Source organism: Anolis carolinensis, unplaced genomic scaffold, assembly GCF_035594765.1.
Source record: "Anolis carolinensis isolate JA03-04 unplaced genomic scaffold, rAnoCar3.1.pri scaffold_9, whole genome shotgun sequence".
Lineage (NCBI taxonomy): Eukaryota > Metazoa > Chordata > Lepidosauria > Squamata > Dactyloidae > Anolis > Anolis carolinensis.
Genome location: NW_026943820.1, coordinates 12,590,204 through 12,603,407, shown reverse-complemented (window position 1 = coordinate 12,603,407; position 13,204 = coordinate 12,590,204). Strand labels below are relative to the sequence as shown.

The 13,204-nt window shown below is 40.6% G+C and overlaps 1 protein-coding gene and 1 long non-coding RNA gene across 8 annotated transcripts in view; one reads left to right on the top strand and one right to left on the bottom strand.

The window, feature by feature from the left end:
* The window catches only part of LOC134293690 (uncharacterized), a 61,724-nt gene extending 56,746 nt beyond the window's left edge, over positions 1–4,978 (bottom strand). Inside the window, exon 1 of the long non-coding RNA XR_010000651.1 lies at positions 4,313–4,978. This is a non-coding gene — a long non-coding RNA (uncharacterized LOC134293690). The remainder of the gene's footprint in view (positions 1–4,312) is intronic.
* The window catches only part of phkb (phosphorylase kinase regulatory subunit beta), a 196,762-nt gene that overhangs the window by 117,371 nt on the left and 66,187 nt on the right, over positions 1–13,204 (top strand). The window lies entirely within an intron of this gene.

Below are 13,204 nucleotides of genomic sequence, written 5' to 3'. Positions count from 1 at the left end.
ATATTAATTATTTAAAAAGGTAAAGGTTTCCCTTGACGTTAAGTCCAGTCGTGACCAACTCTGGGGGATGGTGCTCATCTCCATTTCTAAGTCGAAGAGCCGGCGTTGTCCGTAGACACCTCCAAGGTCATGTGGCCAGCATGAGTGCATGGAGTGCCGTTACCTTCCTGCCGGAGCGGTACCTATTGATCTACTCACATTGGCATGTTTTCGAACTGCTAGGTTGGCAGGAGCTGGAGCTAACAGCAGCTACTCATGCTGCTCCCGGGGTTTGAACCTGGGACCTTTCGGTCTCCAGCTCAGTGCTTTAACGCACTTTGCCACCGGGGTTCCTATTAATTATTATTAATATTAATTAAGGCAAGGCAGGCAAAGCGGATGGGAAGCCTCCAGTTCTTCCCACAGCGGCGTTAGGCTCCCACGAAGTGCAGCGGTCCTGGCAAAGATAGAGGAGGAGGAGGAGGAGGAAGTGCTTCCTCAGAGCCAAGGCCCATATTTTAGCTGTCACAGCCAACGCACTGGGAGAAGAAGGGATGGAAATGCTTTTAAAAGGGATTTTATTTATAAAAAGGAAAAAAAATGCTAAAAATCGGGGGAAGACCCAAATGTTTTAAAAGTTGGTGGGTTGAAAGGGGTTGATATGCCCTTTGTGTGTGGGCATATCGACCCCTCGGAAGCCCTCCCATTGCTGCCAATGGTCCAAAAATTTTCGGTTTTTTCGTAGGTGAGACTAAAATTCTATTTGTATAGGCGTCCCATTTTCAGAAATGGGGACAAATACAAAAATGAGACAAAACAAATGAAACAAAACAAAACAAACAGCGATTCCATACAAATGCACACCACTAATAGGCATGCCACATTCATGTGTGTTTGTTCTTCTCCATTTAATTCTCTTTCCCCCCATTTCATTTCTGGATAGGAACAAGCACTCCACCTGCCTGTTTTTACTGCTTCCGCCATGACCTTATCCATTTGTTGTAGTCTTTGGGGGATCATATCATATTTTCATTATTTTTGTTGTACTGATTTGGGAAATTAAAGGAGTGGGATTAATACAGAGTAGAGCATGTCTCCATGTTGGCTTATCTTTTTAATCATGGCTGTCTTATTTACTTTCCATATCACATGTATAGGGAATATCTTTCTTTATTGTGTTTGTATATGTGGATGTACAGAAATACTTTGAATAGTTGAGGATACTATTTGATCTGATTTTAATTTCAATCCTATTCATACTTAGTTGGGATTGAATTTGGTTGAACTTTGGTGAGTTGTACATATGGTGGTGTTCTTTATTAATTTATGCCTAGTCTGATGCAGCTGAAACTTACTGCTGCTTCTGTCTGTGTTTGCTTTGAAGTGTTCAGCAACTAGCTGAAAATGGAATCAGGAAGTGGAACACAACACATTTCACCTAATTGGTCTTCAGAAACTAAAAAGCTGCTTCACTTCTTAAAGGGCTTTGTTCCTTTTCCTCTACAAAATGTGTCAAATTAAACCATCTCATTTTGTTCAAAAAGCAAATTAAAAAATCCATTTAGTCATTTCATTGTGTCTGGCGACACATTAGATAGGCTTGTGGAAGCAAAATCAATCAGCCCACATTTAACACTTTAAAAAAGCAATCCCATCATTAATGGGCTTCATTGAAGTTATTCTCATTAGTAATAAAACAATTTAATCAGACCCAAGGTTTGTTGTATTACAGACTGCCATTACAGAAGTCCCTTTCTCGTAATTGGCACCTTTTATAAAGATAATTATCTTGGCACCAAAACCATCAAAAGTCAGGTTACTCTTTCACCAGTAACTGGGATGCAAGGAGGACTGGGATGCACCAAGGAGTTTGCAGGGAACTACATAACACTGTTGCAATAAATAGTTGTTTGCTCTTTGCAGTTGTATTGTCTATTTTGTCCTTCTGATGCTTATTTTTATTTTCCACTTTCCATAGGTAATCTAGATAGGTGACTCACAATTATTTTGTTGTTGTTTCCTATATGTTAATAATACGAGGGCTATCCAGAAAGTAGATTATGTTTTGGAAATAAAAAAGTATAGGAGAAAACATTTACCATATGCAGTTGAAAGCCACACCCAAACACCACTTCTCAACATAGTTGCCATTCAAATCTAGGCACTTATCATAACGTTGAATGAGCTTGGAAACTCCTTCCCCATTAAATTTTGCCGCCTCCACCCTCAACCAGCCGGTCACCCCTTCCCACGGCTGCGATCCAGGACGAGCGTGGGGGAAAGTTGAGCGCGGGGATTTTGCCCAGCCCCACACGGTGGGTCGCACACGTGAAGTTCTGGAGTCTTTTGGGTGGGAGTTGTTTCCTCATCTACCGTGCAGTCTGGGCCTTGCAGCAAGCGACCACCACTAGTTTCCAACAATGGGGAGGCGGCTGGCAATGCAGCGTTTTGGCGATGATGTGCAGCTGCGGGAAGGGGTGACCGGCCTGTTGAGGATACAAGCGGCAGAGTTTTGTGGGGAAGGAGTTGCCAAGCTCATTCATCGCTATGATAAGTGCCTAGATTTGAATGGCGACTATGTTGAGAAGTGGTATTTGGGTGTGGCTTTCAACTGCATATGGTAAATGTTTTCTCTTATACTTTGTTCATTTTTAATTCCAAAACGTAATCTACTTTCTGGATAAACCTCATATATAGTATCTCAATTTTTTTTAAATGTCAAGGTATCTTAGAACAATAAAACACATTTCTTTTGTTATTGTTGTTATTTACTAACAATATTTTGAGTAGCACTGATCTATGCTTGTCCTTCAAACCAGGTTTGTGCTCCAGGTGAAAACTTTAGTTTAGTCTACATGGTTTGGTTTGGAATACATTATACGGACACAAGCATATGCAGACCTAGGTTTAATGATCAATTCAGTAAACAGAAAGAACCCTGTTTTCAAAGGGCAAAGGATGAGTAACCTTGCTACAAGTACCCAACCCTCTGTTTGAAGTGAAAAGAAGGGAGGAAATCCCTAGTCTCAGCGAGGCTGGATTATCTCATTATGCAACTACCAGGAATGCATTGTACTATTATATCACAGTAAAAACAAAAAAGGTATATGCTGATTTGTTTCTCCCAGCCAATGCCATAAAAATATCTTTATCCAAGCATTTTTTTCCTTTACTCATAAACCAGGCTGAATCACAAATCCAATAAATAAGACATAAAAGTTCTTTTCATTCCCTTCAGAATAGTTCCATCAGGCATCTATTAAAAGTTCATTTACATTTAACCTTGCTTTACAGCCAGTGTTGGAGATGCAGTCTTTCTTTTATATCCCTGATGCTGTCAAACTTGCCTTTGATTAGTTATGGTACCTTTGGTGTGTTTAGAATTTGTCACATCTCTCATTCGTTTAAAACAGAGATAGGGAACCTTTTGGGGTGTTTTCTTGGCAAGCCTGAATGGTCCTTGGCCAGCAATGCTAGGAGCTTTAGTTTGACACCATCTAGAGCAGGGGTTCTCAAACTTTTTCAGCCGTGGAACCCTTTCTGAAACAAAACTAGGAAATGTTTATATATTATATGTAATGTAATGTACATATATCAGGCATGAGCAATCTTTTTGACACATTGTATTTTAAAATTTGACAGATGGGCCGGGCCAGTGGCAGATGGATAGAGAATGTTTATGTGAACTATTTGGAAAAGAATGAACAAATTCCTATGCACACTGCACATATCTCATTTGTAGTGGGGAGAAAAAGAAAGAAAAACAATAGAATATTTAAAATGAAGACCAATTTTAACCAACATAAACTTAACAGTATTTCAGTGGATGACCCCAAGGACCATCCATTCTAACCCCTTCTACCATGCAGGAAAAACACAATAAAAAATGGCCACCCAGCTTTTGTAGTAATAATAATAATAATAATAATAATAACAATAATAATAAGTAGTAGTAGTAGTAGTAGTAGTGTTCTGTCACGCGCTGGGCCTGTAACTATTGTCTTTGTATAGAACGTATACTTTATGCCCAGCGGGAAGCCAGGGCGCCTCAAAGAGAGGTTCTTGAGGATTTTCATGAAAGGAATGGTCTTTTGAGTCTTTAATGAAATAACAAAGTCTTTAAGGAGTCAAATAACACTTCAAAGTTTCCTTAATAAACTGTTGGCTTTTCAGTCTTGTCCCCAGGGGACAGGCAATCGGCTTTGGATAACTGTACTTTTTCTGTAAGAAGAAAAACCCCTTATAACCTCTCCCAGGCTGTCTATCATATGGGCCGAGCTGATGGGGGACCTACTACCAATTCCAAATGCATCTGGGCATCAAGTAAACCTACCAACCAAGGCTTGCAGATGTTTCAGCTGGTATCCCGTGGATCTGTGATGCTGTTCTCTCTCCGAGGTTTCTTTGGAAACTTTAGGGCTGTTTCTCTCAGGAGCTGTGAGGCTGAGAGGCTGTGAGCTCTCAGCCAGAGCTTTTGGGACTTTTCCCCTGGAATATCTGTTTCTGTTTTCTCGGATGTTCTATAACCCCGGATGTTCTTGAGATATGAAGCTTTTCTACGGGACGAGCTGGTCTACGTCCTATACTTAGCTTCCTTAAGTGAGACTGACTTAAAAATGGCTCCTTCCCTCCTAGAGCCCTGAACAAGGGGCGGAACCAAACTTAAGGTTGATGGACAGGCGGCCTGCCCTATGACTGCAAACATTAGCAGAAAGAAAATAAAGTTGGAGCTTCTGGTACAGCCGTAGTAACAGTAGTAATAGCACAAGTAGTAATAGGAGCAACCTCAGGGGCTATCCAATTCAACTTCCTTCTGCCATGCAGGAAAAGCACAATCAAAACACCTCCTATGCGGTGGAGAAAAATAGAGTTTTGAAAGCAAGGTTAAGTGACCGAACCCAAAGGCTGCTCACCAATGGTTCCACTTCATCCTAGAAAGAAGTGACTACTGGAGTGCCACAGGGTTTGGTCCTGAGCCCAGTGCTGTTCAACATCTTTATTAATTGCTTGTATGAAGGTTTAGGGTGTGGTGATCAAGTTTGCAGATGACACCAATTAGGAGGGATAGCTCCAGAGAATAAGATCAAAATTCAAAATAACCTTAAAGAATAGAGAGCTGGGTCAAAACTAACAAAATGAATTTCAACAAGGACAAATGTTAGAGACTACACTTAGACAAAAAATGAAGTGTAAAGATACAGAATGGGTGATGCCTGGCTATACAACACTGCATGTGAAAAAGATCTTGAAGACTTTGTGGACAACAAGTTGAACATGAGCCAACCGTGTGATGCAGCAGCTAAAAAAGCCAATGGGATTTTGGGCTGCATCAAAAGGAGTCTAGTGTCTAGACTGAGGGAAGTCATGGTGCCTCTCTATTCTGTTTTGGTTAGACTTCACCTGTAATGCTGTCCAATTCTGGGCACCACCGTTTCAAAGAGATATTGACAAGCTGGAAAGTGTCCAGAGGAGGGCAACAAATAGGATCAAAGTTGTGGAGACCATGAATTCCTCTGAGAAGCAGTTTGCATAAGAGAATATTGAGAGGAGACATGATAGCCATGTATAAATATGTGAAAGGATGTCATAAGGGAGAGGGAGCAGGCTTGTTTTCTGCTGCCCTGAAAACTAGGATTCAGAGCAATGGGTTCAAAATACAGGAAAGGAGATTCCACCTGAACATTAGGAAGAACTTCCTGCCTTAGTGCTGTTCAGCAGTGGAACTCTCTGCCTGGGAGTGTGGTGGAAGCTCTTTCCTTAGAAGCTTTTAAACAGAGGCTGGATGGCCATCTGTCAGGGGTACTTTGATTGTGCTTGATTGGACTAGATGGCCCACGTGGTCTCTTCCAACTCTATGATTCTTAGGTGAGGGGGAAAGGATCTGGGTGGTGAGGAAGATGAGGAAAAAGGACTTTTAGTGGCAAGGGAAGCGGGGGGAGAGGGAGGAGCAGGAAACAGGAGGAAAAGCTTAGAGGGGTAGGAGGGAATTGCGGAGCCTGAGGGCTCTGCAGAGCACACTTTGAGAACTTTTGATCTGGAGCCTTCCAGCTTCCCCACTCCAATTTAAACCATTTATACTCATACCATGAGGTAAAGGTTTTCCCCTGACGTTAAGTCCAGTCGTGACCGACTCTGGGGGTTGGTGCTCATCTCCATTTCTAAACCGAAGAGCCAGCGTTGTCCGTAGACACCTCCAAGGTCATGTGGCCGGCATGACTGCATGGAGCACCGTTACCTTCCCGCCATACCTCTTCAAATTGTTTGAGAAAGCTTACAGACATACTTTTATAAAACTCATTAAATTAACAACTAAATTTGAATTAATTTATGTGGCCTCTTTAAGGCTGGAAGTCAATACTATTGTAGATTCTACTGGCCATGTCTAAATGGTGAAGCCTGAACTGTCTATGCTTGGCTTGGCTTGACCATCTTGGAGAGTTTCTGTAAAAATGCAATTTTAGATAATCTTTGCTTTTCTAGGCATGTTAATAAAACACTCATTGGTGTATACACTTCCAGCAAGGTGTTATCTGAACCTGAAATAATATGCACAATATGGGCATTATTGTCTGTTATTAGACAGTATACTAGGGGGAAATGAGTAAAATCAACATGGCAAGCACATTGTTGGATCCACCCTACATTTCCCGACAAATCCTGAGTATTTTTGTTGAGCCTCCAGACTTTCATGTATGTTTTTTTTTTTTTGGTTCTTTTAGTGTTTCCCAGGCTTCTTTTTTCTGAACTGTGGGTTCTATAACTGGACATTGTCTGACATTGAGAGAGATCTTGATGTTCGTTCCTTTGGATTTGACTTACAGTGTTCACCTGCCGTGTTGACTTATAGGGAGGGCATAACCACATTGTAGACTTATGGCTGATTTACTCTCAGTGTCAGAGAACTCTGTGAGCTCAGCGGTTGCTAGAGGTCTTTAATGCCTTGTCCTTGCACTGAAATACTTTTCATTGGGGGCAGCATGACAGTATAATGATATTGGGCTTGAGACCCTCCATCCGGTCACAGTGTTTGACCTCTTCTCTCAGAAGAGTCTGCTGCCATAGACAGGTAGCTCTCTGTATCTACAGATTCTGTATCTACAGATTCAACCATCTATGGCTTGCATATTTTGCAACTTGAGCATTGATAGATTTTGATATTATTGAGTGGGAGATGTGTTGTAGAACCAAAACCTAGTGGATACCAAGGCCCCACTGTATACAATAACAGTAAAGCTTTATTTTAAAACTTATTTTAACATTTGTAATTCCGTTTGGATTGCCTTATAAAATATATAATAGTCATTTACACTAAACCATGTTTTCAGGGGGTTTTTTTTTGTCTTCATGCTTTCTTTAAAGGAACCTTAATGTTCTGGGGGGAAAAATCAGCGCTATTGTAACTGCCAAGGTTTATAAACAAAGCTTAATGAGCACAAATTACACTTATATGAGGAACTCCAAACTCAATAATTTTAAATCCACAAAAAATGGTTTCCCTTGAGCATTGTACAACGGTGGATGTACTGCTTGCATAATATGTTAGTAGGGATTGCAGACATTTAAGCTTTGGAGTGTTTGTATGTATATGTTTGTATTACGTTGTACAGGAAATAAGGGCCAACCGAGCGATTTATAAAGGATTGTTTATAAATGTGGTATTATCCTGATGAAGTGCATTACCAATTATAGCTGGAGCTAAACCACTAAAGCTTGTAGGAATTTATGCAGCAAACAAATAGATTTCATATTGCTGTGAATATCCACTGTGCATTGTTAGAGAATACCCCAGAAAAGAAATGTTTGGAAGCATAACTAGAAGATTCTGAGAGTCATTGGCTGTACAAACAGTCATGTTTCCAAATTCCGTCACTTACTAGGCTTTAAACATTTTTTTCTTACACACTTTTGATAGCATGTAAATTGCCTAAAGTGCCATTTTAAAAGTTATTAATAGTGGAAATAGAACTATAATACTAATGACGACACAAATCAGCCATATATGTATTCTTCTGTGATATTATGTTTGATCATAATTGTTCTATGAACACCGGGGAAGTGGGGACAGTAATGGAGATGCTCACACTTGGTACGACAATGTGAAGAATCTTAGGGGGCTGTTGTTTGATAGCAAAAAATATTTGTCTTGTCACTTCTGGTTGGTTAATGCAGGGACTCAAGGTGGCTATTTGGAATTGTGGGTGAGGTTTTTCACACAAGTGCCATATATATTCAAATATCAGTTGACTTCATGTATAAGCCAAGGTCAAGTTTGGGGGCATAAATTGTGGATTTTGATGTGATGCATGGATAAGTCGAGGCTTGGAGGCTCAGCACATGTTTCTGGGGATCTAGTCTGCTCAGAAGTGAAACTGCCAATTCCAGCTTAGGTAAAGCCACCTCTGGCTACCAGCACCATTTTACCACCCAGCAATTCAAAAAGCCTCTACAACTATAAAAGAAGCACTGACCTAGTTAGTGTTTGCCAATGGTCTGTTGCAATGCCTGGGAAGATGACATAGGCAGCAGCTCTTTGGTACTTCCCTGCCGCAGTAGAGAAGCAACTTATGTCAGTTGCATCAGGGAATAATAATAATAATAAAGCATCATCCGAAAATACATCACACAGTCCTAGACACTTGGGAAGTGTTCAACTTGTAATTTTGTGATACCAAATACAGCTTATCTATTTTGTTTGCTGTGTCATAATAAAATAATGAAACTTTATTTATACTCTGCCACCATCTCCCCAAGGGGACTCGGGACAGCTTACATGGGGCGGAGCCCAGACAGCATAATCAGATAAAAACAACATACAATTCACAATATCTATATCTAAATCCATGATAAAAGTGAAAACCTGTATGTGACATGGATATCTGCACACACAGACAGCCTCCAGCCTCCACAAACAGGGTATACGTCCCAGGGTTAAAAATTTAGCAAGTCACCCCTTTGCACTGACATTGAGGTTACAGCGAGCGCCATGAAAATGCAGCCCAAACCCTGCCAATGTCCTTCCCAAACACTATGGCCCACCACCCAAGGAAGGCTTTCATTTGGGGACCATTTCCTCCTAGATTTTGCTTTTTCTTCCACCACAGGCAGGCATCCCAGGGTTCTCCATTGCTGTGGAATTTGCATGGCCCCGCCCACTGCCCTTCCCTTTCCAATCTCTCTGCATAACAAACAGAGCAGAACTGACCTGCAAGTAAACTTACTGGAGGAGTTTAGGGATTGACTCCACATGGTAGAAGTTGTAGTTCACCCTGCATCAAGTAAGAGCACTGTCACTCCTACTGGGGAATATAGAGGAGTTGTAGTTCACCTACACCCAGAACGCTATGAACCCAAATGATGATGGCTCTCGGCCAAACTTGCCATGCAGACCCAATATGCCCAGATTTGACTACTGGTGGGTTTGGAGGGGAACTGGACTGGAAGTTCAGGAGTAGTAGGTACTGGGATTTATAGTTCACCTGCAATTAATGAGCATCACACTTGGCACACAGAGCCCCCATAACCAATAAAACATATTGGAGAAGTTTGGGGGAAAGGGAGTTATAGTTCACCTGCAGCCAGATAAACACTGACCCCCACCGACAATGCACTTCACACAGAGAAGCCTCATGACCTACTGAACATACTGCAGGTATTTGTGGGAAGGGGCCTTGATTTTGGGAGTTGTAGTTCACCTCCATCCAAAGACCACTGAACCCAGCCAATGACGAATCTAGACTTGGCACACAGACTGAACCTGGCACACAGACTGAATATTGCCTGCTGTGAATACTGATAGATATTTCAGGACAATTACCCCAGGAATCTGGAAATTGCAGTAGTTCACCCCCATCCACAGAGTACTGCATGACACGATTCTGGGAATTGTAGTTCACCCACTCCAAACAGAATACATAACATTAAAAGACAAATAGTACCATTCTCAAATGACCCGGGCATCGCCGGGTCCCTAAGCTAGTATAAAGATAAAAACAAAATACAATATAAACAAGGTATTATAATAGTTGATAATATCAGTCAACCATCAAATACATAGTTGGAGGAACTGAAACATCTATGCAAGAATACAATGATGAGATAAAATGCATAGATAATAAAATAGGGACCTAATAAATACCGGATAATACTGTATGGGATTAGCTATCTAATGCTTGTCTCACCAAAGGCCAGCCAAAACATCCAAGTCTTTAGTTGTTTAATAATAATAGTAATAATAGCAATAATAATACAGTAGAGTCTCACTTATCCAAGCTAAACGGGCCGGCAGAGGCTTGGATAAGTGAATATCTTGGATAATAAGGAGGGATTAAGGAAAAGCCTATTAAACATCAAATTAGGTTATGATTTTACAAATTAAGCACCAAAACTTCATGTTATACAACAAATTTGACGGAAAAAGTAGTTCAGTACACAGTAATGTTATGTTGTAATTACTGTATTTACGAATTTAGCACCAAAATATCATGATATATTGAAAACATTGACTACAAAAATGGCTTGGATTATCCAGAGGCTTGGATAAGCGAGGCTTGGATAAGTGAGACTCTACTGTAATAGTAATAATAGTAATAATAAATACTTTATTTGTACCCCGCCCTATTCTCCTCGAGGGAAGCCCCAGAGTCACCAAAGATAGCAGTCATTTGTTTCTTTCAGGCTCCTCCAGAACAGACTAAACTTTTTGACTCTGGGAGCTTACTTTGTGCCAAGAGAGCCTGAAAGAAGCACCCAATCTCTCTGCCAAAAGCATTGCCACAGCACTGACCAGTGTATAATGTATTGTCAAAGGCTTTCACAGCTAGAATCACTGTGCTGTTGTGTAATTTCAGGGCTGTATGGTTGGGTTCTAGCAGAATTTTCTCCTGATGTTTCGCCTGTGGATCTGATGCTAGTTAAGCAAGTGGAATGTGAAATGTCCTGGGTGGGAGGAAAGAAGCATCATCTATTAAACTAGTGTAAAGGGGTGCAGTTAGCAAGATTGATTTGCATGTGTTGAATGGGATCCACCCATTAGCATATGAGTAGGGTATCGGCATGGAAGTAGCTTGGGCTTCATTCCTTTTGAATTGTTTACTGGAAACATCCATTGTCTGGATGGTGTTCACTAGCCCTTGACTGCTTACAGCCTGGAAACCTCCTGTGTCTGGGTGTCATTCATTACTCACTGTCTTGATTCTGGTGTTTTTCAATACTGGTAGCCAAATTTTGTTCATTTTCATGGTTTCTTCCTTTCTGTTGACATTGTCTGTGTGCTTGTGGATTTCAATGACTTCTCTGTGTGTTCTGACATAGTGGTTGTCAGAGTGGTCTAGAATTTCTGTGGCCTCAAATAATATTCTTTGCCCTGCTTGGTTTATCATGTGTTCTGCTATTGGGTCATTCTTTTTGACAAAGAGTCTTATATATGAGTATATGTGACTCATATGTGAGTGCACTGTAAGTACTTAATAGTCAAACATTACTTGGTCAAATTGCATTTGGAGAGGACCTAGCTTGGAAAACCTAAGTGGCAGCAAGAGCAATCTATCATAAATCCCAGATGTTTCATTAGAAATTGCATTGATTTATCTGTTTATCTTCCATTTGGAACTGCAGTAAGGGATAAATTAATCTTTCTCTAGTAATCCCAATAAAACTTTATCCCATTCCAGTGAACTTAGACCTTTTCCCTAGGTGTGCTATGTTTTATAGATGGTTGTTATCCATCATTCCCTTGCCTTTCGCCAGGGAATGACTAATTGCAGGGAATCATCTTCTGTCAGATTTAATTCTCCTGGCTGGCATGGGGTAGGTCCCACTATTTTTGGCTTCTTGGGTTTCATTCCTGGATGCAGGCTTTCAGCCACATTTGCCTTCCCATCTTCCCTCCCTCTTGGCACAGCTCTGCAGTCTTGCTACAGCTACTGGCAAATGTATACCCAATGCTTTCTATTTAAAATTGAATAAATCATTGACTTGAATTGAATTATTGGCTTGAATGTAAAATGCTTCTAATTCCAGACACCTAGGTCTCCGTTGTCTTTCTAAGAAAGTCAGAAGACTTACCTTTACCTTTTGTTTAATAAACAGAAGCAGCATTCCAGCTGTATGCACTAAAAACCGAGTTGCTTGCAGAGTCCTCCTCCCCACTGCAACACTTGACTTTTCACATAAGCTGGCACTCTGAAATAAAAATGACTGAAGCATCAAGTCACCTAGAGAAAAGATTGCAGCCCCTTGTTGATAAAGCACTTCATCAAGTGCAGCAATCCATGAAATCCTGCTCACTAGCAAAAAGATTTAAATGAGAAATAAAAGCAGCAGCCATTTATTCTGGAGTGAAGTGTCTGCCAGATTTTAGCTTCAACTATATTTGTCTATTAAATGTGTGTACCTAGATTCTTTTGCTTTATATCGCTTTCGGTGGGGAATTAAACGCCAAATGTTAGATCCAAGTCGATGTTGATTTTGGCTGCAGATGTTTGATTTATTGTTTGCTTATTAAATTTATTAGCTACCCAAAAGCTAAGTTCTCCAGGGAATGTGTGGCGTATATAAACAAAGCAATTAGAAGCATCAAGTACAAATATAAAATTCCAAGACAATGTTCAAGCAATCAGTCTAAAGCTAATTTCCAGTTTACATAAATTGTTTTCTCAACACTATTCTGCAAATCCTGGTGTGTGTGAAGGTACGACTGAAACAATCAAAACAAGGCCTTTATTTTAGAACATTTCCTTGTTTTCTGATCCTACCTTTCCATAGTTATACCCGAAAGCTGTCTGTGCAGGATTGTGTGCCTGTCTTTCTTTTCAAGGGGGTTATATAATAATAATAATATAATAATAAAACTTTATTTATACCCCGCCACCATCTCCCCAACGGGGACTCGGGGCGGCTAACATGGGGCCATGCCCAGAGCAATACAATATAACAAAAAATAAAACAACATAACATAGCACCATTAAAAATACAATAAATAATAATAGGCATTTCATCAAGAAATCAAAAAACAGTAAAACAAGGGCAGGCCACGTGAACACAAAGATAAAACCTGGAGTGAGAGGGACATAGGGGTACTCCACTGCGGGCAGGGACATATGGAAGTGGGGTAATCTAGAGGATAGATGTTCGGGGTGGGAGTAACACAGAAATAACAGAAATTACTTACCAAAGGCACAGCGGAAGAGCCATGTTTTCAAGTCTTTCCTAAAAGCTAACAGCGTGG